The sequence below is a fragment of the Oryctolagus cuniculus genome, chromosome 19 (assembly GCF_051225735.1).
Source record: "Oryctolagus cuniculus isolate XC-2025 breed Fujian yellow rabbit chromosome 19, ASM5122573v1, whole genome shotgun sequence".
Classification (NCBI taxonomy): Eukaryota; Metazoa; Chordata; class Mammalia; order Lagomorpha; family Leporidae; genus Oryctolagus; species Oryctolagus cuniculus.
This window is the reverse complement of record NC_142885.1, coordinates 238,119-264,676: the sequence shown is the minus strand read 5'-3', so window position 1 is coordinate 264,676 and position 26,558 is coordinate 238,119. Positions and strand designations below refer to the sequence as shown.

General features: G+C 45.0%; 1 protein-coding gene and 1 pseudogene across 1 annotated transcript in view; both read right to left on the bottom strand.

Moving 5' to 3' along the window:
- The window catches only part of LOC100344289 (uncharacterized), a 97,797-nt gene extending 92,177 nt beyond the window's left edge, over positions 1 to 5,620 (bottom strand). The window contains exon 1 of the mRNA XM_089320881.1: positions 5,318 to 5,620. The gene's annotated coding sequence lies outside the window, so the exon portion shown is untranslated. The remainder of the gene's footprint in view (positions 1 to 5,317) is intronic.
- Positions 5,621 to 23,752: 18,132 nt separating this feature from the next.
- On the bottom strand, positions 23,753 to 25,763 carry LOC100357975 (palmitoyltransferase ZDHHC5 pseudogene; annotated as a pseudogene).
- Positions 25,764 to 26,558: the final 795 nt, after the last annotated feature.

The following is a 26,558-nucleotide window of genomic DNA, read 5'->3' as shown; positions in this document are numbered from 1 at the left end:
GAGGGCTGGCATTGTGGCATAAATGGGTTAAACCACCACCTTGAATGCTGACATCACTTATGGGCACTAGTTTGTGTCCCAGCTGCTCCACTTCTGATCCAAATCCCTGTTTATGTGCCTGGGAAAGCAGTGAAAGATGACCTGGTGGAAGCTCTTGGCTCCTGGCCCCTCGCCCCTGGCTCCTGGCTCTTGGATTTGGCCTGGCTCAGCCCCAGCCATTGCAGCCACTTGGGGAGCAAATCAGCAGATTCACAGGGAGAGATGGAACAGCTCTCCTTGCCTGTCTCTCTGCCTTCTGAATGAAATGACAATGAGTAAATAGCACTTTATAAAGAGATACATATGCATGTGTCCTTTTTTTTACAAAGGGGCATTTTTTCTGTACCTTGTTTTACATAGGTACTCTGTCCCTACACCATTTTTCAGACCTATTACATATTTAGTATTTGACTGTACAGATATAGCATAATGCATTTTACCACTTCTCTGTCAATATACATTTAGGTTGCTTCTGATTTATTCCCATCTTCAACAATACTACAAAGACCTGACTTGGTCTTTATGTATTTGACCAAATATATGTTAGATAAATTTGCAGTTGAATCCTAGCAAAGGACATTTACATTTAAAGAACTTTGATCTGCTAAATTATCCTCCAAAGAGAGTACTGTGTTATTCTCCTGCCAATATGAGTGCAAGGGCCTGTTTCCCCACACCTTCCAAAAGTGTGTGTGATCAGAGTCAAAATCCCTTCCGATGCTTCCAATTTCCCATTTCTTCTGCTCTCTGTCTTCAACTTTTCTTTCCCTCTTTTTAGGTCTCTGATCACACTTGGCTTTTGCCAAACTAATCTGTGAATATGTTCTGCAATTATTTCCTCTCTACTTACCTTCTACACTGCCTTCTCTCACCCTCCAACCTCACTTTTCCTGCTCACAAACTTCCCTGATAGTTTCCCTGCTGCTCAGCCCAACTGAACAGAAAACAGGTGCTCGCTCTTTCCCTGGTCTCCCAACCTGCCATCCTCTTCAACCAACAGAGAATGTTAATCAGGAAACATGGGAATAATTTCATAGGAAATAACACTGCCTGTGGTGCTGGCATCTAATACAAATTTCTTATACAGGAGTATGGTTTTGCATTTCATTACGCCCATTCTCTACTGCTTATAAACATTATCATATGAAAAAACAGAAATGAGAGTTAACTATATCAGAAATTATGTCAGAAATTAACTCTGAATTTTAAAAAGCTATAATATACATGGTTAATTTTGGCAATCTGCACAAATGACCTGCGTCCTATTACTTTTTGCTTTTGAGTACTTCCCAACCTCTCTACTGACCTCCACCTCCTCCCTCCTCCTTCACTCCTACTCCCTTTCTACACCACTGCCCCCTTTGTCCCTGAAGCTCTCTCCCTTTGGAAGCAGTCTTGTAGACTGACATTCAATCATGTGAGAAATGTTACTTATTTCAAAATGGTTCTGTAGGACAGGCCTGAATGGTATCTGATGGCAATCAACTGGCCTTCTAATAACCCTTAAATAAGTTTCCAGCATACATGGGGCCAATATTGAGGCATAATATGTAAAGCCACTGCCTGTGACACTGACATCCCACATGGGTTGTGGTTCATGTCGCAGCTACCCTACTTCTCATCCAGCTCCCTGGTAAGGTGCCTGAGAAAGTATCAGAGGATAGCCCAAGTGCTTGTGTCCCTGCTTCTTCATGGGAGACATGGATGAATCTCCTGGCTCCTGCTTTGATCCAATCCAGCATTCGCTGTTGTAGCCACTGAGGATGTGAACCAGTAGATGGAAGATTGATATCTCTGTGTGTGTGTGTGTGTGTGTGTGTGTGTGTGTGTGTTTATCTTTTCCTCTAACTCTGCCTCTCAAATAAATAAATTTCTTTTTTTTTAACAGAGTGAACAGTGAGAGAGAGAGACAAAGAGAAGGGTCTTCCTTTTGCTGTTGGTTCACCCTTCAATGGCCGCTGTAGCCGGCATGCTGTGGTTGGTGCACCACACTGATCTGAAGGCAGGAGCCAGGTGCTTCTCCTGGTCTCCCATGGGGTGCAGGGCCCAAGGACTTGGGCCATCCTCCACTGCACTCCCTGGCCACAGCAGAGAGCTGGCCGGGACAGAATCTGCCACCCTGAACAGGACTAGAACCCAGTGTGCTGGTGCTGCTAGGCGGAGGATTAGCCTGTTGAGCTGTGGCACCAGCCACAGATAAATAAATTTCTTTTAAAAAGTTTTAGAAAGGGGTCCACACTATGGTGCAGCTAGTTGAAAACATCCCTTGTAACACTGGCATCCCATATAGGTACCAGTCCTGGTGGCTCCATTTCACATCCAGCTCCTTGCCAATGGTCTGGGATCAAGTACTTGGGCCCCTACACCCAAGTAGGAGATCTGGCCCCTGGCTCCTGGCTCCTGGCTCCTGGTTCCTGGCTCCTGGCTCCTGGTCTCAGTCTAGCACAGCAGAGGCTGTTGTGGCTATTTGGGGAGTGAACCAGAAGATGAAGATCTCTCTCTCAGAATAAAAAAAAGAGGGGTCAGCACTGTGGCACAGTAGGTTAATCCTCCACCTTCTGCACTGGCATCACATATGGGCACCGCTTCTAGTCCCGGTTGCTCTTCTTCCAATCCAGCTCTCTGCTGTGGCCTGGGAAAGTAGTAGAAGACAGCCCAAGTCCTTGGGCCCATGCACCCATGTGGGAGATCCAGGAGAAGCTCCTGGCCCCTGGCTTCAGATCAGCAAAGCTCCGAACATTGCAGCCAACTGGGGAGTGACCCAGCAGATGGAAGACCTTTCTCTCTATCTCTCTCTCTGCTGATAACTCTACCTCTCAAATAAATAAAAAAATCTTTAAAAAAAAATAGAAAATAGATTAAAATTAAGGAGAACAAATAAAAAACGCCCCTCTCTCATTCTACCTTTCTGTTTAAAGAAAACTGACCACAAATATTCTGACTCAATTTGACATACGATGGAGCCAAGAAAGCTACTGCTGACTTTGTCTAGTGCCTCCTCAATCCTTTTCTGCAGAAAAAACAATTCCTCTTGCTTTCCAAGCACCCAAAGCCAAAATGACCAGTGCTACCCAGTTTAACTCTGTTAAGGCTGCTCCAGCATTGAAGGAAAGAAGGAGGAAGGGACACAAATACATGGTGCTTTAGATCATAGTTTCAGACCAGAATCTCATGGTTGGGGGGTGGGTGCTTTCTCAAGATGGGAGTCTCAGGTGCTCCAAAATGGAGTCCCTACTGTCCAGGTGTTACTTCATTACCAGCTTATGTATCTCATACAAAATATTTCTCTCTTACACATTTTATAAAACTTGCCAGAAACCTATAGCCATGAGGGGAAGGATGTGCCAAGGACAGCCAGTTAGCCTGATGAGTCTAAGCATCCTGTTCTCAGCTTTTTCCAAGTCGTATTAACAGGTAAACAATAAAGTTGCTCAGAAAGTGGTCTTACAGTTGTTACAAGAGCTGCTTCCCACCAGAAGCACAAAAATGCTGGTCCATTCACAAGCACTGTGATAGGGAGGGCACTGGAGAAAAGGTCAAAAACAACACACTGGGGCTGAGAGGAGAAATGCTGTCACCCTAACACCCTCTATCCAGAAATCACTTTCTGTGTTCACTTCCTAGATGGCCTCATTATGCTAAATGAGTTTCATAAACTGGTAATCTGGTGACAATGACATTCTATCAGGACACTGGAATCACTCAGTTCTTCATGTGAAAACTGCATTACACTGAAACTCACTCAGCAACAGTTTTCAAGGTCATATCTACTCTACATCTCTGTGGGGGGAGAGGTGAACTTTTTTTCTTTCCCCTCTTCTTTTTGACCCCTCCTTCCATTAACAACTTGTATAGATGCTTCCACAGACCACACTCTTTATGAAAATGTAGAACTAATATCGTCCTATGCCAAAAAATGTCATGGGTTAAACACAGAACCCAAAATAAGACAAGTATCTGGACTTCTTAGTTAATTCAGTGTGGGGTCCAGGGCTATGGCAGAGTGAGTAAAGCTGCCCCCTTCAGTGCCCGCATCCCATATGGGCCATGCCAGGTGGATTGTTTTCAAAGGGAGGGGGGAATTTTTTCTAAGTCCCAGCTACCCCACTTCAATCTAGCTCTCTGCTATGGCCTGGGAAAGCAGTAGATGATGGCCCAGGTCCTTGGACCCTGTACCCAGTGGGAGACCCAGAAGAAGCTCCTGGCTCCTGGCTTCAGGTCAGCCCAGCTCTGACCATTGCAGGCATTTGGGGAATGAACCAGCAGATGGAAGACCTCTCCCTCTCTCTCTGCCTCTGCCCCTCTGTATCTCTGACTTTCAGATAAATAAATAAATCTTTTTTAAAAAAAAGTATGGACTGTAACATAATCAGCCTGCTGGAGCACTGGGTGACTGAAGAACTGGGCAGAGAAAGTGCTACTTTTCTGTATTTGTGTTTATAGTTCTCCACTTCATGCAAATCCAGACTAAAATAGCTCCAGTTGTTGACCGCACAGTTCGCTCTCACTTTGTAAAAGGGTCAGCGGCAGGCAATAGCAGTTGACATCCTTCCTAACAGGAGAAGGAAGAAGGGCTGATGACAGAAATTGAAAAGCAGCAATTAAGTCATCAGCTAAGATTCTGTGGCCTCAAACTCCAGATTGAAAAGTCTGTTAACTAAACACGGAAGAAGGATCAACCCGCAAAGTTACTGCTCACCCTTCACGCTGCTCCCTCTGGCGAAAAGCTCAGCAGCAGGGCCACCGCTGCTAGGTGTGTCCTTGGGGAATCCAACGCCCGATGAGGTGCAGAATGGGGGCCACGGAGCAGCTCCTATTCTGACCCTCCTTCCCACCCCTGCAGCCTCCCACACTCCTCTGAAGGCACTGAGCCCCACCCCGCAGAAGCAGCAGCCAGAAGGCATTCTGTGACCCACCCGAAGTGGGAGCCGGGCTTATTTAAATAGAGTGAACTGGCAGCCTCACGGCCTTCCTTCCCCGCCCTTTCACCTGCCCTGCTAGTGCAGTTGTCCTGACCGGTGCTCTCTGTTTCATAACCACCACATAAAGCACATTGAGGAAAATTTGAGCAAGGTAACACGCGGGCCGGCCGGGCACTGGGAGGCTGGGCAGTGGCGGTGGGAGACAGGAGAGCCAAGGTCCCAGCCCTGACCCTGCCCCGGGAAGCCACCAGGATCACTGAGAATCAAGTGAGCCACGTGGCAGAGCCACCAGCCGCCCTCTCGCCCACCCCTCTCCCACACACGCATAGATGCTCCTTCCTGTTCTCCATACTTGCCATGGAAAGTCTCGGGAGCCCGTCACCCTTCTTCAGGACACTCAGGGAGCAAAGCGGAGAGTGTGGAGCAGAAAAGGTCCCCAGCATGTGGGACCCACAGGCGGCAGCTGAAGAGGCACAGAAGCAGCGGGTGGCAGCTCAGGGTGTCTCCGCAGACTTCCTGGGATTGTACGTGCAGAACAAGAGTGGCAGTGAATGTGGGAGAAGGAGCAGCGTGGCCTCTCAGGCTGACTCTGATCCTTGAATGAACTTCCTCTGTTCTCAACTCTGCACCAGAGGGCAGGCACCGACATGCGCAAATGCTGGCACAGGTACTCCCACGTCCACACGCACAGGCATTCGGAACGCAGAATACGTCAGGGCACCTGGTGACTCTGGGAAATGGAGTCCAGGTGGCACATTTCTAGAGACCTGTGGGCGATCCCCAAGGGCTTCAATGTGGAGTGGATGGAGAAATACTGGCCAGCAGGGGGCATTCACTTCTGTTCACATCCCTCCTTTTCCTTCCCACCCCAAAATCTCAGTGATCAGTTGGTGTTCTTTCCTGAATCAAATCTTAAAGTGTGGCACTCTCTTCTGTAACTGATCCCAAATCCTGGCTCCTTCATAACCTCTGTCTTCTTCCAGAAACATCTTATAGGTTGCATTGTTCCTGGAAACTTCTTTAAATTATAAATGATTATGAAAGCAATATACCTTTTAGCAGAGGTGTAGAGGGTAGAGTTTAACATGCAGATTTGATAATACAATTTTCATTTGTGTTTTATTGATGTTTATAGTTCTTCTCAAATCATTTTACACCATCTTTTAATTCCTCAAGCATAGAAACAAAGAAGAGAACTGGATACTGAACTAACATTGCTAAGTATCTTCTAGGAGCAAGATTAGGGGACTTAATGCCTTACCTCATAGCATTTATACCTTGGATTAATTCTGGAGACAGTATAATCAGGAATTCACTAAGGGTAAACTGAGGTGCAAAGAGTTTAGAATTTGCCCATGGCAATATCATTAAAACATCTAGGTTAAAGGCTAACTAAAATATAATACTGGTCTAAGAAATTCTTTTGTCTTGGAGCTCAGTTTCTAAAACCCCAGATTTGTCATCTGGGGAAAAAAAGAGAGAGACAGGGAGGCTGGTGCCATGGTGAAGCAAGTAAAGCTGCCTCCTGCAGTGCTGGCATCCCATGTGGGTGCTGGTTTGAGTCCCAGCTGCTCCACTTTGGACCCAGCTCTCTGCTATGGTCTGAGAAAGCAGTAGAAGATGGCCCAAGTCCTTGGTTCCCTGCACTCATGTGGGAGACCCAGAAGAAACTCCTGGCTCCTGACTTCAGATGGGCACAGCTCCAGCCATTACAACCAGTTGGGGAGTGAACCAGCAGATGAAAGACCTCTCTCTCTCTCTCTCCTTCTCTCTGTGTAATTCTGACTTTCAAATAAATAAATAAATCTTTAAAAAGAGAGAGGAAGAGTACCCACAGCAATAATCTACACTGTAGAGAACATAGGATTATAACTTGTCTAAAATGGAAGGCAATTCAAAATTGCTATTATTCCATGGTCATTTTCATTTTTTCTTATGTTTAATATCAAGATAGCATATATATATTATGCAATCTTAGGTATACATATGATTTTTAAAATGTTTAAGTAGAAATGCAAATGGATAACTAGATGACATGGAGGTCTATGTTTATGATTGCTTCTGTCAATTCTAGTTCATGGGATTAGAGTTGTTGCTGGATTAGGAATGCTTAAATATTTATCCATTGACTTCACACTAGTATTTACTGTCAGGCAATATTCTTTGGGTAGATTGCTCTTTCTTGCCAAATTGAAATTTAAATGGGGACAAGAAACATATTTGCCTTGAAATTAACTCAGCATCTGGACAGAGTAAGTCTCTTAGTTCAGTGAATAAATGAGGATATAGAAACAAGCAAATAAGAGTTGTGACCCCCAAGAACTGCCTAGTAGAGGAGACAAGGAAATAGAAATCTATTTGGAGACTGTCACAATTAGGGTTGAAGTGTATAAACAGGAACCATCCAGGCCAACAGGTCAAATGATCACCCTTGCTATGGAAGGCATTCCATTCATTTATTTAATAAGTGTTTATTGAGCAACCTTCTGTGTTGTGTGTGGAAAGAACTACCAGCCACTTGATTTCCCTAGGAATTGAAGTAAGAGACACTGAACAACCAGATAGAAGCAGAGAGACTGGGCTGAATCACAAAAGGCTTTGCACACAAAGGTAAGGAAAATAAAAGACAGGGGGTAAATTAGTCTATTAAAGATAATTTAGTAGGATCCATGCAGAGGTACTATGGCAGTGAGAATGAAGAAAAGGCAAATATTACATTGAGATCTAACTGTAGAATCAATGGGAGTTCAATGCTTAATATGGTGGATGAAGGCAGGTAGAAACTCATGTGTAGATCTTAATTTGGATTTTATTTTTAAAGGACAAGATGTTATCACCACATTAATGTTCATCAGTAACAAAAGGCTACCTCCAATCAACTTAAAAAGTTTGCATAAATCTGGAATGCAATCTCATGGGTAAATGATATGTATAAGCCCTATATAAATCATCAAGCCTATCATGTCAACTGCTACCATATACAATGGTCCTCACTATGATGCAGTTACTTAGAAATTAAAAGACATGGGATCAGCACTGTAGTGTAGTGGATAAAGCCTCTACCTGCAGCGCCAGCATCCCATATGGGAAACAGTTTAAATCCCAGCTTCTCCACTTCTGATCCAGCTCTCTGCTGTGACCTGGGAAAGCAGTAGAAGATGGCCCAAGTCCTTGAGCCCCTGAACCCACATTGGAGATCCAGAAGAAGCTCCTGACTCCTAGCTTCAGATCAGCTTAGCTCTAGCCATTGCAGCCATCTGGGGAGTGAACCAGCACATCAAAGATATTCTCTCTCTTTCTCTCTCTTTCTCTCTCTCTCTCTCTCCCTCTCTGAAGTTCTGCCTTTCAAATAAGTAAATAAAATCTAAAAAATGCTGATGAGAGACTATTTTTAAAGAAAAGAAACTAGAAGACATAATCAGTGGCTATACAAACAACCTAAATAAAAATGAAATTCAAAATCTCACAAAATTACATAATTCATAGCTGAATTTGGAATACCTCACTAAGTCACAGTTCATGCATCCAGCAATCTCAGGTACTCAAAGTACAATGAGCAGGACATATGTAAAAATGTTCCCAGAATAGTCAAAATATGCATTATAAAGTCCAAGTGAGGTGTCCTGCCACTGGCTCTGCATCATGGCTCTTAAACTGGTTCCTAAACTGGCTCCTCTGGCAGGCGTGAGTGGGCACAAAGAGAAGAAGAAAGCAGTCGGTGTGAACTGTGACTAAGTGGAAAGGGCTCCAAGAACAGTGATGCAGAGCTCTGTGGCCCCTAGCTGGATGTAATGTGCAGGCAGGCATTTTGATTTCTGGGAGACTACCATGCTCTGAGTTGTCCTGGGACCATCAGAACTGAGCAGAATCAACACATTCAAGGCCAACATCTACAATTCATCTAGTGATAATGGAGCACAGGAGCTTGGCTTTATGGGTACAACTAAGCCTCACTCCCTTGCTATATCTTTGTTTGGAGCCACTGGAACTGGAGAGCACATGGGGTCAGAGGGGGTAGAGGAGCATGGTGTGTGGGGGTCTAAATGTGGCAGCAGTGTGCAGAGGGGGGTGTGGAGGAGGAGGAGAGAACCAAGAGCATCTAACACTAGGGGCGTAAGGAGCAGAGGAGGAAGGGAGACAGGATGATTTGTCTGCATTATGCCTGGTACTCTCCTGGGTATAATTGATACAACATGAATGATGTGAATATAGTGCTTACCCTAAAGACACTTCAGTCCTGGGGGACAGGTGACAAGGACATAGACTATTACAAAACAGTGTGATAAAAGGTGTAGGTGCACAACAGAATCACCTACATCATTTGTGGATTTCATGTCCATGTCAGGTAAGAACAACTGGGCTAAGGTCAAATCTCAGAGGGATGAGAGCCCAGAAATGACACAGCTGTCTGAAAAGAAAATAGGCAGGTGATAGGCAGAGGCTTGGTAACTGAAGCTGGGGCCAGAGCATGGATCCTGACTGATTGGAGGCTGTCAAACTGTCATTAACCTGTACCAGGCTGAGATGTCCTAGCTTCTATCCTGGTGCTCATGTCTGTAGAGAGGCATAACAAGAAAGAGAAACTCACCTCTGGCTGTGGTTGACCAGAGGGACTGTGGGAGGTCCTCCATTTGAGGCCAGAATTGTTTTACCCTGAGGTTTCCTCATTCATGGGAAGGCTCTTTTCTTTTCTTTTTCCTTTCCTTTCCCTTTCCCTTTCCCTTTCCCTTTCCCTTTCCCTTTTCCTTTTGACAGGCAGAGTTAGACAGAGAGAGACACAGAGAAAGGTCTTCCTTCCATTGGTTCACCCCCCCAAAATGGCCGCTACAGCTGGTGAGCTGTGCCAATCCAAAGCCAGGAGCCAGGTACTTCCTCCTGGCCTCCCATGCGGGTGCAGGGCCCAAGCACTTGGGCCATCCTCCACTGACTTCTGGGCCACAACAGAGAGCTGGACTGGAAGAGGAGCAGCCAAGACAGAATCCGGTGCCCCAACTGGGGCTAGAACTTGGAGTACTGGAGCCGCAGGTGGATATTTTCTTTTTTGCATTAAACTCTCCTGCTACCAGATCTCCCACATACCCACAGAGGGCAGATGATAATGACTTATTGAATGAACAGAATCTTGAGGTGTCAACTAAATAGAAGACTCATGAGTCAATACTCACCTTATGGGTGTACTGCAATATGAGAAAATTGAGGCAGGGGATTTTGGTCACACTCAACCTAAGAGTCCTTAAAAATCAAAATAAATAAGAGCTGGTGCTGTGGCACAGCAGGTTAAAGCTCTGGGCTGAAGCACTGGCATCCCATATGGGCACTGGTTCGAGTCCTGGCTGCTCCTCTTCTGATCCAGCTCTCTGCTATGGCCTGGGATAGCAGTAGAAGAAGGGCAAAGTTTTTGGGCTCCTGCACCCAAGGGGGAGACCTGGAAGAAGCTCTTGGCTCCTGGCTTCAGATCAGTGCAGCTCCAGCTGTTGCAGCACCAGCTGGTACAACTCCAGCCATTGAGGCCATCTGGGGAGTGAACCATTGGATGGAAGACCTCTCTCTCTGTTTCTACCTCTCTCTGTAACTCTGTCTTTCAAATAAATTAAATATTTTTTAAAAAAAGCAAAATAAATAAATAAATAAATAATCCCTTTCACAGCTCAGAAGTACCCAGCTGCCAACCTCCACAGTATATGCTTCCAAAAAAAATGACAAATCCCCTAAGACTAGAGGTGGGCAAGCACTATCTTTGCACTTTCAAAACCATGTGAGGAGAAAAAGCCCCACCCCACTAGAACCCATTTGTCCAGGATATAGCAGAAGCCTCAGAGGCTGCCCTCACTGCACATTTGCCAACAGGGTAGGCAGGGCACAGAAGGCGTGAAGATATTTATGGTCTCATGGTGCTGGCTCCAGCTGTTGACACACAAAGAATGGGTGATAGGCAGGAGTTTGAGCTAGCCCTGCATCTGCCTGGTCAGCACTTTAGTACGCATGGACCAAGTCTGCATCTGGAGTGCCTGCTGAGGCCAGGGGATACATGGGGACCTACAGCCAGAGGAAGTTTGAAGCACCAGCTTCAAGGTTGGAGAGTTGCCATAGCAACAACACTTTTAGGGGTTGATGTGACAGGGACAGCCCTGGGAAGATGAACCGGTCTCCTAACCCCATGTCTTTCCCTTTATGCTCCTCTGACCTACAACGTGAATGAGGCTCTGACAGAGGGAGAGTGGGGCATGGGATTTGCAAGGCAGACAGGTGAGCAAGTGAAGCAATCTGACTTTTTACCTGGCACAACTAGAGAAGAGGAGAGATTTGCAGGCTAGAAACAGAGCAAAGAGACAGCAAAATAATACATCCCTGTTGCCCCTTCCCCAAGACGCACAATTGACCTCTTCTTAAATCAGAATTGATGGTAGTAGTGATGTTGGAAATTGTGAGTGAAGGGCCCAATGTGGCTAATTTTCTGTTTGTCTTTCCTGTAAAAGGTATAGCAAATGATATCTACTTAAAACATACACATAGCTTGAGGCCTGACTGAGAGTTCTTGCAAAATATAAGTACACCTTGTGAACTTGAAAGATGCTGACTGTGTGGCCTCTCACTGGGGATTTGGAGTTCTGTAATTAGAGCTGGATTTTGTCATTGGTGGTGCACACTGTTGTCTCTACTAGAGTCCATGGCCACTCTTAGGGCATTTACCCTGGTTGGACATTTCCTCAGATTCCCAGCTGAAAGGCACCAAACATGAATGCCTTTAGCTAAAGAGTGAAATCTATCTGAACTGCAGCAGATTGTGATTGGATAGATTTTTATTGTAGAATTTCTACCAGAAATCAACTTCATCAAAGCATGCTTTGTTCTGACTTTATCATACACAGTGATGGAGCAAGGACAAAAGCCTTGGATCCATGATGACCTCTTACATAGCAACAAGCAGGCCCCTGTTTTTCGGCCTTGCCAATACAGTGCCACCCTACTTTAACCAGGCCTGTCCTGCCTTGACTTTTGGACACATTACTATCAGAAGACTCCTGCTGTCAGCCCAAGATCTCTCTCACTCCTCCTCTTAAGCTATCTCCCCATATCTCAGCTGCTCAGCCTCAGAGTCCAGTCTCAGCCTGAACCTCTCCCAGCTCACACTGTTATCTCAAAGGACCCTGAAATCTAGCCCAAACTCTCCCTCTTTCTGATCAGCCCAGCATTAGCTCCCATCTCCAAACCCATTGCCTACAGTGCTAGCATCCCATTCAGGCACTGGTTCAAGTCTCAGCAGCTCTACTTTTGATCCAGCTCTCTGCTATGGCCTGGGAAAGCAGTGGAAGATGGCCCCTGTGCTTAGGTCCCTGCACCCACAGGGGAGAACTGGAAGAAGCTCCAAGGCTCCTGGCTTTGGATTGGCCCATCTCTGGCTGTTACGATTATTTGGGGAATGAACTAGTGGATGGAAGACTTTCTCTCTGCCTTTGCCTCTATGTCACTCTGCTTTTCAAATAAATAAATAAATCCTTTTTTAAAAAATGTTTTATGGGGCTTATTAATGTATGATTAATCAACATTTCTAGTTTCCTTATATAATGTCAATTATAGTATAATATTCTGCTATTAACTTTTAACTCTGCTCATTGTTTAGGATGACAACACAATTTGTTATCTTCTTTGGCTTTGTTACATGTTTTTCTTTTAAAATATTTATTTATTGGTATGTCTGAGTTACACAGAGAGAGAAGGAGAGGCAGAGAGAGCAAGCAAGGTCTTCCATCCACTGGTTCACTCCCCAGTTGGCTGTAATGGCTGGAGCTGTGCCAATCCAAAGCCAGGAACCAGGAGATTCTTCCAGGTCTCCCATGTGGGTGCAGGGTCCCAAGGACGTGGGCCATCTTCTGCATCTTCCCAGGCCATAGCAAAGAACTGGATCAGAAGTGAAGCAGCCAGGACATGAACCAGTGCCTATATGAGATGCCAACATTGCAGGCAGCACCTTTACCCACTATTCCACAGGGCCAGAATTGTTACATATTTTTCTTTTGAGCTTTATGCCTCTTGCCTGGCAGAATTTTTCAGAAGTATAATTCCCAGCATAATACTCCTGGCCTGGCACTTTGAGATAGTGAATTCTGGCTACATAACAAATATAGCTAAGTTTATTAATGGACTGCAAGTAAAACTAGCCTGAAGACCACTCCTTCTAAACCCTCATTGTTGCTCAAAGTTGGCTAAAAATGTGCTCACACTGACCCCTTCTCATCAAACGTTTCTCTCTTGACATGGGTCTGGATCAAAAACCAAGTCAAATAAAACCTGGAAAAATTGGAACATGATCAGCTGCATTTTCAGAAATGGATTTTGGTCACAAAGAGGAAACAAAAATCAAGATGCAATGAGTCATTAGTGTCAATCCTAAATCAGGTTCGATGAAGCAGGATGGTTATAAAGGAAGGGATTTTTAATGAATTATTATTTGATAGTAACTATAACAGAACATTCTGTCAGAACTATATCCTCTGGAGAGGGCTTACATTTTGAAGAGGAGATGCTACCTTGATGTGATACTTAGTGTTCTCCTACCTAATGATAGAAATTTTGTACAGCACCCACAGTGAACTTCTGAGGAAGGTTTTTGACATTGTTGTTCCTGAGAAGCTGGGATTAGGATGCAGAGCACTAATTCAAACTTTGGAAAAATAAAATTACCGATGCTGTAAGATTGATCTGGGCATTGCCACGTGAGGTTGGCTGATATGTCTCAGAATAACAGTCACTTGTGTACTGCAGGACACAGAGTAGCTCACTTTTGGCCAACCCAGCACAATACATACAACTCACTGTGTGTGCGTCCACTCCTGGAGCAAAGGTTACTGCCTCATTTGGGGCTCTCTGGGAGATATTAAGCCATAGTATTTGATAACCAAAATGTTACTTTGAAGCTATAATGTTTAATCCAGTCACCTTGCAACGAGACCACTCTGGGACACATATATGTGAATAATTATATGATATTGAACAGCTAGATCTGACCAATGTCCCTTTAGCAGAGGGGGGAACACCCATTCCATGTCATAGAAAGCCCATGGGTCTGACCTTGCTAAGGCAACTGCAAATGAGACTTGAAATTCAATAAACCTGTAGCAGGCTAAATCTTTTAAAAAAAAAAAGATTTATTTCTTTACTTATTTATTTGAAAAGGAGAGAGAGGGAGAGAGGGAGAGAGGGAGAGAGAGAGAGAGATCTTCCATCCATTGTTTCACTCCCCTAATGGCCACAATGGCTGGAGCTGGGCCAATCCAAATCAGGAGCCAAGAACTTCTTCTGGGTATCCTGAGCAGGTACAGGGCCCCAGGACTTGGGCCATCTTCTACTGCTTTCCCAGGCCATAGTAGAGAGCTGAATTGGAAGTGGAGCAGTTGGAACTTGAACCAGTGCCCATATGGGATGCTGGCACTGTAGACAATGGCTTTACCTGCTATGCCACAGTGCCAGCATCCCAAATGGGCACTGGTTCAAGTCCTAGCTGCTCCACTTCTAATCTACTCTCTGCTATGGCCTGGGAGAAGAGTGGAAGATGGCCCAAGTACATGGGCTCCTACACCTGTGTGAGACCTGGAAGAAGCTCCAAGGCTCCTGGCTTTGAACCAGCTCAGCTTCTGCCATTGAAGCCATCTGGGCAGATAACCAGCAGATGGAAGACTTCTCTCTGCCTCTGCCTCTCTGTAACTCTGCCTTTCAAATAAATAAATAAATCTAAAAAAAAAAAGCTGCACAGAAACTGGCTGTGCAATCCTTCTCATAATGCAGAGGATCTCTACAGCTAAACCCAAGACTAGAAACTTTATCTGAAGCAATGCCTACAGGGGCTGGCGTTGTAGTGTATCAGGTAAAACTGCCAACTTCTACTCAGTATCCCATATGGATGCTGGTTAGAGTCACAGCTGCTCCACTTCTGATCCAGCTCCATGCTAATGGCCTTGCAAAAGCAGCAGAAGGTGACTCAAGTACTTGTTCCCCTACCACTCATGTGGAACACCCTGAAGAAGCTCCTAGCTTCATCATGATCAATCCCTGGATTATGCAACCATCTGAGAAGTGAACCAGCAATGAAAAAACTCTGTCTCTCTTTCTTTCTCTGTTAACTTCACTATTATGTAAATCAATAACTAATAAAAGAAATACCTAAAACTTTGTCTCCTTTCATTCTTACAATACCCCAGTCAGACAGCCATTGTTCCTTTTCTCTGAGGTTTGAGGAATAACAAGAAATAGGGGCAATTGAAACAAAACTTCCATAATACAAAATCAGGGCTCAGCCTCTTGTCTGTGTCTCTTAGCCCAAAGCTTTCTTGCCTGTATGGTATCGAAAAAATTTGGGACCAATGCTGTGGCATGGTAGGCTAAGCCTCTACCTGCAGTGCCAGCATCGCATATGGATGGTTCTAGTCCCAGCTGCTCCACTTTTGATCCAGCTCCCTGCTAATGGCTTTGGAAAGCAGCAGAAGATGGCCCATGTCTTTAGGCCTCTACATCCATGTGGAAAGAATTTCCTGGCACCTGGCTTCAGATCAGCTCAGCTCTGTCCATTGTGGCCATTTGGGGAGTGAACCAACTGGTGGAAGACTCTCTCTCTCTCTCTTTTTCTCTATCTCTATCTCTCTCCCTCCCTGTCTGTAAACTCTGCCTCTGAAGTAAATAAATAAATAAATCTTTTTTTAATAAAAGGGAGTGATACAGCTGGCCTGACAAGCTAGTAATCACTTGACAAAAGAAGTCATTTGTTTCTGCAATAGATAAAACCCTGTTAGCCAAAATTGTCCGGAAAGGTTTATTTAGGGGAGTTTCAGATTAGGTAAGAAAAATCCAAGTCTGGGAAGTAAATAACTACCATTTACACATAAACCCCAGACAAATTAAGCTCACCTGTACATAATAAAAATTCACTAAAGAACATGTCATCGCCACCAATAAAAGGAAGATCACAAGCACCACTGAACAATCGGGAACTTGGACAAAGCTCAACATGCACCTGTCAGCCCCAATTTTAATCTATAAAAACATTTACCTCTAACTTCTTGGGGAGCCCTGAAATTAAGTGAAAAGTTCTCATCTCCTTACTTTGGACTTTGCCATAAACACCTCAAGCTACCATCACTCAGTGTCAGTGATTGGCTTACTGTGTGTTGTGCAAACACATATAGGTTAGGGAGTTCTTTTTGTTTTATTTTTTGTTTCTGTTTTAAAGATTTATTTATTTCTTTGAGACTCAGAATTACACAGAGAGAGAAGGAGAGGCAGAGAGGGAGAGAGTAAGAGAGAGAGAGGTCTTCCATCTGCTGGTTCATTCTCTAATTGGCTGCAATGGCTGAAGCTGCACTGATCTGAAACCAGGAGCTTCTTCTGGGTCTCCCATGCGGGTGCAGGGGCCCAAAGACCTAGGGCATTTTCCACTGCTTTCCCAGGCCAAAGCAGAGAGCTGGATCAGAAGTGAAGCAGCTGGGACTCAAAGTGGTGCCCATATAGTATGCCAGCACTGCAGGCAGTGATTTTTATCCGCTATGCCATGGGGCAGGTCCTGGTTAGGGGGTTCTATAACAACATTGCCAATGAGTTTGGGGGGATTATTCTGCATAGGAGCAGAGATGGTACTTGAAACCCAGGCATGCTGACATAGAATGTAGGCATCTCAAGCAGTGTTCCAATCACTATGCTAAATCCCATTCCCTTAGTTTGTTAAATTAACTTTCTACTAGAATGCCAGAGAGACTGAGAAGACAGCAGAGATGATCCATCTGATGGCTCACTCCCCAAATGCCCAGAATGGCTGGGGCTGAGTGAGGCCAAAGCCAGGATCCAAGAACTCATTCCAGGTCTCCCTCATGGCTGGCATGGATCTGAGTGGCTTAGCCTCCAAGGGTGCCCATTAGCAAGATGATGGGATTAGAAGAGCCAGGACTCTGTCCTAGGCATTCTTGTAGCTAAATGTGGGTGTCCCAAGTGACAGCTTAATTGTTGTGCCAAATTCCAGCCCAGCTAACTTTGTTGAGGTATTTTCCCTCACAAGTCTCTTTCTCTATTTAGAAGAGGGAAAACTGATTTTTCTTTGAAAAAATTGTCAATTAAACAGGGAGATTCTCACAAACGTAAATGAGATACACTCAGTATTATTTTAAATATATTATTTGAAATTTTGCTTTTAATAAATTCAGGAAAGTAAGAAAATAATAGATTGTGGTTTGGGTACAAATAATATACCTAAACCGAACATAACATGAGTTTTAACACCTCTGCTTTAGAAGACATTTACAACTACATTGAAGTTGTGTAGAAGAGAATGATATAGAATTAATGAAAGCAGGAATGCAGGAGGTCAGATTCTTCTTTTCCCCTCAGGCTTCAATGCAGGACCACCAAGTCCGTATTGCAATGTTCTGATACACTATGTATATTTTCACACTGTTTTTGTCTGCCACCCTCTGAATCTATGTTGGAACTTTTTCCCCAAGCCCTCTTGAATCTGTAGAAATATCACAGCATGATATAGCTCCATCCCATTAAAACACTCAATAATGGATACATGACTCTTCCTTGAGCTTTATATGAAGAAACACAGAATAACTCACCTGGAAGCATTTCAGAAAATGAGATAAACATTCAGGGAAACAGCATTTGGCATGGTAGTGAAAAGACCCACATTCCATGTATGGTACCTGGGTTCAAGTCCCAGTACTGATTCTGATCCAGCTTCCTGTTCATACACAAGCAGGTGAGCAGCAAGCTCAATAGTTATCTCTCTGTTGCCAGCGTGGTGGATTCAGAATAAGATTCTGGCTTCTGACTGCCCTGGCCGGTCCCAGCAGGTGCAAAGACAATCTCTCTCCCTCTGTCTCAGTCTCTGTCTCTCTCTCTGTGAGTGTGTGTGTCCCTCTGTCTCTTAATCAGTGTCTCTGTTTTCAAATGAAATTTTTTTTTAAAGATTTGTTTATTTGAAAGGGAGAGTTACAGAGAGGAGGCAGAGAGAGTTTGAGAGAGAGGTCTTCCATCCACTGGTTCGCTTCCCAGATGACTGCAACAGCTGGAGCCACACCAATCTGAAGCCAGAAGCCAGAACCTATTCCAGGTCTCCCACACCGTTGCAGGGACCTAAGGACTTGGGCCATGTTCTACTGCCTTCCCAGGCCATAGCAGAAAGCTGAATCAAAACTTGAGCAGCCAGAACACAAACCGATGCCTATACTGGATGCCGGCACTGCAAGTGGTGGCTTTACCGGTAACACTATGCCACAGTGCTGCCCCAGGAAATGTTTTCTAAAAATGAGAAACATCATGGACAAGAAAAATATTTTTTCTTAAGCCATCAGGGTCATGTTCAGCATCTTTACCTACATGTGGAAACTGCCCAAGTCTTCCAGAAGCTGCAATCATATCTTAGCTCAGTCTTGAAGGAAAAATGCTCTTGTTTTCCTGTAGGTGCTGTGTGTACATCACTGGTAGTAGCAAGCCTGTGCTTGACTCCTCCAGGGTGAGTTTTGGTGCAAAGCTTACTGTTTAGCGGTGGCTTGCTGCCCCCTGCTGGCCCTCTGGTGGAACTAATAAAGTGTTTGGCAGATACTGACAAATTGTTGACAAACTTTCAAGACCCTACATAATGATGAATAGCAAAGTTAAAGTGGTCACAACTTCCCATTTTATAAAGCTATAGGAATGGAGACTGAGCCTCCTCTAATCTCAGTTTCAACTGTATCCCATTACCTTTTTTATATGCATTTCATTTCCAATCATTTCACAATGTTTGCTATTGTCCTTTGTGATTTGTTTCTGTAGCTCCTAGGAGTGTGTTCTTATTTTCCACATATTGTGCACTTCTCAAATGTTCTTCTGTTACTGATATTCCAGGCGAATCTATTGTAGTCATAGGATGTCCTTTTTTATTTTTATTCTTTTAATTTTGTTGAGGTTCTTTTGTGATCTAGCAAAAGGTCTTCTGCAGGCCATGTTCTGTGAGTACTTGAACAGAATGTGTATTTTTTTGTTCAAGTACATGGTCAAGTTGCTTTATCATTTCCAATATATTGCAAACCTGTTCTGTCCATTATTAAGTGACATATTTCTGTCTCCTAATATTAATTTTTTAAGAATTATTATATCTAATGCTGGACTAGAGAGAGAGAGAGAGGCATTCCTCTGCTGATTTTCTTTCAAAATTGCTACAAAGCTGGCCAGTGTTGTGGCGCAGTAGGCAAAACCACTGCCTGCAGTGCCAGCATCCCATATGGGTCTTTGAGTCCTGGCTGTTTCAATTCTGATCCAGCTCTCTGCTATGGCTTGGGAAAACAGTGGCAGATGGCCCAAGTCCTTGGGCCCCTGCACCCAACTCCAGCCATTTTGGCAATCTGGGGAGTGAGCCAGTGGATGGATGACCTCTCTCTCTCTCTGTTTGACTCTCTGTAACTCTTTCACATAAATAAATCTTTTGAAAAGGTGAGCTAGCCAGGAGCTGGATCACTAGAACTGCCAGAACTAGAATGAGTGCCACAATTGGTGGCTTTACTCCCTATGCCACAGTGCCCCTTCCTAATATTAGTCTTGACCAGTCTTTTCTCTATGAGTTTTGTCATTTTCTTTCATTTAATGTTGGGCTTATTTGTTAGATACATGCATATCTAGAATTAATCTTATCCAGGTTGATTGACCCTTTTATTACTCTAAAATGTCATTTATCTGTAGTACCTTTATTTTAGAGTTTATTCTCTTATTGGAATGGTCAGCAAGTATATACATCTCTTTTATAATTACCTTACATGGCATATCCATATTTCATGCTTTAACCTCTAATACTTTGGTATTAGAAGCACCACTGTTCTGGTGCTTAAGGTTCATTTACTCCATGATTCTGGCTTTTTCAATTTATCTTAAAGATTTATTTTATTTTATTTCATTTTGAAAGACAGATACAGCAATCATGAAGGGAGCACAGTCCAGAGTAGGCAAAGCAGCCCCTGGTACAAATCACCCCTGTGAGCTGTTTTGCTGCTTCCTGAATATTTCTTTGAATCAGAAATAACCTGAGCAACTAGTTGTTGACCTGGTGTCATTGGCCTAAGGAGTTTCAGACTGGCAGAAACCAGATTAAAATTCCAACTGAAATCTAGGGAAATGTATTTGGTAAGTATCAAACTTGTACATGGTGCTACCAGGTAATATCTCTTTTAATATTTTGTTCAGCTGTTAGTGGACATTGGTTTTTTTGTTTTGTTTTCAAAAGCTTGAATTGATTTGAATGACAGAGGTACAGAGAGAGAGGGAGACAGAGAAAGAATTTCCATCCATGGGTCACTCCCCAATTTGCCATAATGACCAGGATTGGGTTGGTCCAAAACCAGGTATCAGGAGCTTCTTTTTCCAAGTCTCCCACATGAATACTCTGGTTTCTCTTCAGATCGTATAAATCTTTCTCCTTTTACCAAGTCTCCCACATGATTTCAGGGGCCCAAATTCCTGGATCATTTTCTGCTGCTTTCCCAAGCACAATAGCATGGAGCTGGATTGGAAGTGGAGTAGCTGACAACATAGGAGGTGACTTTACCCATTATGCTACAATGCTGACCCCTGAAAATTGCATTTAAGAGCACTCTCCCTGGGGCCAGTGCTGTGGTGTGGTGCCAGTTTGAGTCCTGGCTGCTCCACTTCCAATCCATGTCTCTGCTCTGGCCTGGGAAAGCCAGTAGAAGATCAGCCAAGTCCTTGGGCCCCTGCACCTGTGTGGAAGACCCGGAAGAAGCTCCTGGATCCTGGCTTCAGATCACCACAGCTCTGGCTGTTATAGCCAATTGGGGAGTGCACCAATGGATGGAAGACCTATCTCTCTCCCTCTGCCTCTCCTTCTCTCTGTGTGTTACTCTGATTTGCAAAAAATTAAATAAAATAGAAAGAGAGCTCTCCCTTTTGTAGTCAGATATCTCTTCCCTGAGAAATTGCTTTCTTATTTTTTTAAAGATTTATTTTATTTATTTGAAAGATAGAGTTACACAGAGAGCTAGAGACAGAGAGAGAAGTCTTCCATCTGCTGGTTCACTCTCCAGATGGCTGCAACAACCAGAGCTGCTCCAATCCAAAGTCAGGAGCCACAAGATTCTTCTGGGTCTCCCACATGGGTTCAGGGGCCCGTGGACTTGGGCAATTTTCTATTGTTATCCCAGGCCATAGCAGAGAGCTGGATTGGAAGAGGAGCAGCCAGGACTAGAACCAGCACCCATATGGGATGCCGGCACTTCAAGAGAGGGCGTTAACCCACTGCGCCACAGTGCCAGCCCAAGAAATTGTTTTCTAACTTGGTTCTTTTACAGGTCTGGACTAAACAGCAATTGTGATCAGACCTCTATTCTTATTGCCCCTTAACACTTATTTTCTAAAATAAATAAATTGTATTTGGAAACTACAAAAGAAAAAGCTGTTTTACTATAATACTGCTTGACCTCCTTAAGACTGAATAAGAAATGGCCACTTAAAAGATCTCTGAATGGGGCTGGGGCTGTGATGTAGTGGGCTAAGCTACCACCGCAGGTGCCTGCATCCCATGTGGGCATGATTTCTAGTCCTGGCTGCTCCTCTTCTCATCCAGCTCTATGCTGTGACCTGGAAAAGCAGTAGAGATTTGCCAAGTGCTTGGGCCTCTGCACCCATGTGGGATACCCAGGAGGAACTCTTGTTCCTGACTTAGGATTGGCCCAGCAATGGCCATTGTGGCCATTTGAGGAGTGAACCAGATGGAAGACCTTTCTCTCTGTCTCTCCTTTCCTCTATAACTCTACAGATGGTCTGGGTGGAGGCTTCTTGGAAATAGAATTCAGTTGTTTACAGTCGATGGTTACATGTTTCCTCATGAGCTGTCAGTGAGGTCTGCCTTCTGTCATTTAATTTCAGTGGGCTCCTGAAACTCCCATGCAAACACCATTATTCATAGGTCATTCAAAACACCAGCAGCCAGTGAGTGTCAGCCAAAATATGAAAATTTTAACTAAGGTTAAAATTATGTTCTGTGTATTAAGTACAATGAATCAGAATCAGCCTTTTGAGTTTTCTTTCATAGGAAAATTTTTCAAAATCGTAGCTTTAAGGAGCTGGCACTGAGTCATAGCTGGTAAAACCACTGCCTGCTGTGCCATTATCTCATATGGGCACTGGTTTGAGTCTCGACTGCTCCACTTCTAACCCAGCTCTCTGCTGTGGCCTGGGAAGTCAGTAGAAGGGGGCCCAAGTCCTTGGGACCCTGCACCCATGAGGAGACCCCGAAGAAGCTCCTGTCTCCTGGCTTTGGATTGGCCCTGTTCCAGCAGTTGCGACCGTTTCGGGGAGGTGAACCAGCCAATTGAAGACCTCTCTCTCTCTTTGCCTCTGCCTCTTCATAACTCTTCCTTTCAAAAAAAATAAATAAATCTTTAAAAAAAATGTTGCTGCTGAACACTCCCAAAACTGCCAGGAGGAATTGCTACAGCAACTTCAAATGGGTTCATTTGCCTGAGACAGAGCAAGTCATTCACTGGCTCTGGGGTAGTGAAAAGAAATTATAACTTTAGTTATATACTATCTCAGTTTCTTAAGACATCTAGGTATTGCTGTTAAGTATAAACTGGGTAAAGCAAATGACATAAATGTTTCTAAATACAAACTTAAGTACTCTTTTTTTGTTTGCTGATAGATCAGGATTTCTCTCATTTGTCAGTTGAAAATGGCTAATCAGAATAAAAAATGAAAGGGACTCTGTGAAGAGGCTGGAGTCTCCCCTATTTAGAGATTAGAACCCAGGTATCTCCTCTACCCAGCACCATTCTAAGGTGGGCTGAGGGGTAACCCCTAGGGGACATCTGGAGGGGCCTAGGCCTGCCACTCCTTTCCTCTGTCCTGTTTTTGGCATGTGATGAAAAATATTGCATTTTGGATTTTTCTCTTCTGTCCTTGCACTTTAAAATCACCTTAACTGTAGCCTAGGGGAAGCTCTGAGGGGCTCACTTAAGAAAGCCACCCAACCCCTCTCCCAAGAAAGGGGAGATTTTCTAATAGTGTTTTGAATTAGGCCAGATGCTTTTCCTGATCCCCCTCCTACCACCACCACCAATGTCATGGGGCTCTGACCCCTTTCCTGGGAAGCTAAATGCCAGTAAGCCTAGAAAACTAACTTTCCACAAGTCCTTTCTTCTTCTAACCAAGAGCTCAGACTCCTCTCTCCCCAGGTTTCTTTCATGATCACTTAGCACCAACAGGGGGTTCTACTACTTCCTTAGTTGGTAACAGACAAGAGAGGGACCATGGGGGGAAAGGAAGACTCTGGTGTCTCCCCTCTTTTCCTGCTGGTCTGAGGACCAGGAAAAGTAAGACCCTCCTTCTTTTACATATCCCTCCCTCATTTTCCCATCCCAAGATAGATATATAATTTCTTTGATATTTATACACACACCTGGTAACACAGAAGATTAAAAAATAGGATCTGTAACAATAATAAAAAAATTATTTCTGGTTTAAAAATGATCTGGTTCCCTCCAGGGCAAGCAATTGCACAAATGTCCACTGAGTCTGGTCCAGGAATTAGGGAAGGAAGGTCTTAAAAGGTAAAAGGGGGGAGCTACTACCCCAGCCTCAGGGCCCCAACTCTCCAACTCCCCAACTCGGTTGCATTTTATAAAACACTCATCCTCTGGGAATCGGGGTTTTGAAAAATGTCCATGCAGGGGAAGGGAGCCCCTTGAGGGAAGGAAGGTGGCCACCCGGGGCCCTTTGGTGTAGACACAGTGGTGTGGGGAAGGGGAGGCACTGACAGCTCACACCATATCTCAGGTGGTACCACCCACTCATGACAGTTTCTTGACTCCTCCCCTTGTGGGGCCAGGGGAGGCTGAGCTGATGCTCTTGGGTTGCTGTTGGATTTGCTGTGGGCAGTATTGAGCTGTACTTCATCTTCAGGCATCAGCAGTGGCTGCAAGGCCACTTCCTCTATCTCAGGGACACCAGGTGGGGATTTTTGGCTGCTGTAAGATGTTTAACGGCCCAGATATGGGGTGGTTGGACCTGGTTCAGGGGACCCTAGTCCCTGGCCCCTTAGCCTTTCTGCCTTCCCCAAATGGAGGACAGCAGGGCGTCCAAGTGGAGTCTTGCTCGGTGGTGATCTCTTCAGATCAGCTAAGGAGGAAGCCCTATGAGGGCATGCCTGAGCCAGGTGTTGACTGAATGCCTGAGTCTCCCAAGTCTGGCTCTTCCTCATGGACTGGGAGCTGGGTGACTGGTGCAGCAGCTTCTCTCATCCCTGGAGGGAGGCCACAGATTGTCATAACGGACTGGTGAGGGCTCTCATGTTGGACCTGTTGGCACCAAATGTGGATGCCTCTCGGCTTCCTGTTGCTGGGCCAGGAATACTGACAGGAAGGGAGAGGTGTAGCTGAAAGCTGGGTCTGGCTCAGGCTTCCGTTGCGTGTCTGATTGGCCAGGCTCTTACAGGAGGTGGAAGTGGTGCCTTCTGAACGCATGGACTGCAACTCATCCAGTACAAAACCTGTTCTCTGCGCCGACTTGAGGCTGGAGGAATGAGAGCCACTGGAAAGTGGATCGAAGTGAAAGCTTTTGCCAAAGGTGGGAGAACAGAAGCTCTCGGGTTCCAAGCTGGGCTCTGAGTGGTAACTGGGATGACGACTGCTCTCTGCAGTTGAGGTTGGCTTCCTCAAACTGTCCCCATGACTAACTTGGTGCTGGAGGAATGAGGCAGGGCAGCTGATGCACTGCTGCTACTAAAACCCGGCCGACACTTGTACATGGTTGGTGTGGGGGACTGTCCTTGCCCCAAAAGCTGCTATCTCCATTAGTAGCCAGGCAAAGGTGTGTTCGCAGTCCCATGCAGCTGCTCAGGTCTGGCATAGGAGGAGGCCGGGGTTTGGCATTTGCGGACTGGCTCTCTGTTGTTTCCAAGCTTCCCTTAGACTTAGTTCCCCTAAGCTCTCCCTGGATGCCATTATCCATGATCTTCACAGTAATCTGACACTTCTGGCTGAAGGAAGGGAGGTCTGATTACAATTGTCTTCTCTTTCTTTGGTCTTCCCAAATATCTGAGTGTTGGGGAATTGCAAAGTGCATTGTTACAGCAGCCATTGGTGAAGGGGCTCATGCCTCCCCAGAATTTACCCATAACCTGTTCATTGGCTGTGCGTCCCCAGGCCACCAGCACCACATGAAACCCTGTGAGGCCAGCTACAGGGATGAAGAATAAGCCAGCAACACACATCACTGCCATTGTGACAGTGTGCAGACCCCTGAGAGCTCCTCTATGTGGTAGAGGACATAAAGGAGGCCAAAGCCAAATATACCCATAGAGTGGGCTGTCAAGGAAAGGAGGAAGAGGAAGAAATAATGCTAGTTCTGGCGGCCAATACAGTTGTTCACCCAGGGGCAGGGATGATCAAATTCCTCCACACAATTATCACAGACACTGTGTGGGAACGCCGAGGAGGACAGTAGCAGCGGCAGGTGGCACATCCTTTCATGCACACCTGGATGCCATTGATCTCCACTGTTTTGTCAAGGGAGCTTGAAAATCTTCCTTGTCCTCATCTTCCTCAGCTTGAGGGAAAATGCCTGGGTCCATGAAGGTGGCCCTACTGAAATTGGCCAGAACAAAGAGAAACATAAATGCATTGTAGATGGGCACTGCAGGTGACATATTCAGGCTTAGTTCTGGACACGTACAAGCAAAGAAGAGTGTTGTAGCTCCCACTAAGAAGATAGCGGCTGCTGAGGTCAGGATGTGTTTCTGGGTCTGAATCTCTGTCCAGACTCTGCAGGCATGTTGGAGCTCTGAAGGGACATCTAACCTGCTGCATAGCCCAGGCCTACACAGAGGCAGAACGGATAAGACAATGGGATAAGGGAACCAACAGAGAAGAGTACAGAAAAACAAACAAACAAACAAAAAACAAACAAAAAAAAAAATCAGGGAAACCAAAAATTTAGAATTATCATCCTTCCACATCCCCAAACAAAACTGAAGGTCAAAATATCTCAAACGAAGGAAAGCATATGGGAGGGGGAAAGGTGATTGCAAGTGATAAATAACCGCTTCCCCAGAACAAAGCAGAAGAGGAGGTTAAGAAACACAACTTGGGGGCTGGTGCCGTGGTGTAGCAAGTAAAGCCGCTGCTTGCAGTGCCGGCCTCCTATATGGACACCAGTTCGAGTCCTGGTGGCTCCACTTTTGATCCAGCTCTCTGCTATGGCCTGGGAAAGCAGTAGAAGATGGCCCAAGTCCTTGGGCCCCTGCACCCACGTGGGAGACCTGGAAGAAGCTCCTGGCTCCTGGCTTCGGATTGGCACAGCTCCAGCCATTGCAGCCAATTGGGGAGTGAACCAGCAGATGGAAGATTTCTCTCTCTCTCTGCCTCTCCTCTGTGTAACTTTCAAATAAATATTAAAAAAAAAAAAAAACCACAAGTTTAACAGCTTAGAAATGGGAGACAAACAGTAGGTTGTACACATACAAATGGCTGCACGTAGAGAACATGGACAGTCAGACAGATCAAGGTACTGCTCATGGACAGAGGCAGGTCTTCAAAAAAAAGAAGGGGAAATATCAAGGCAGGGCAG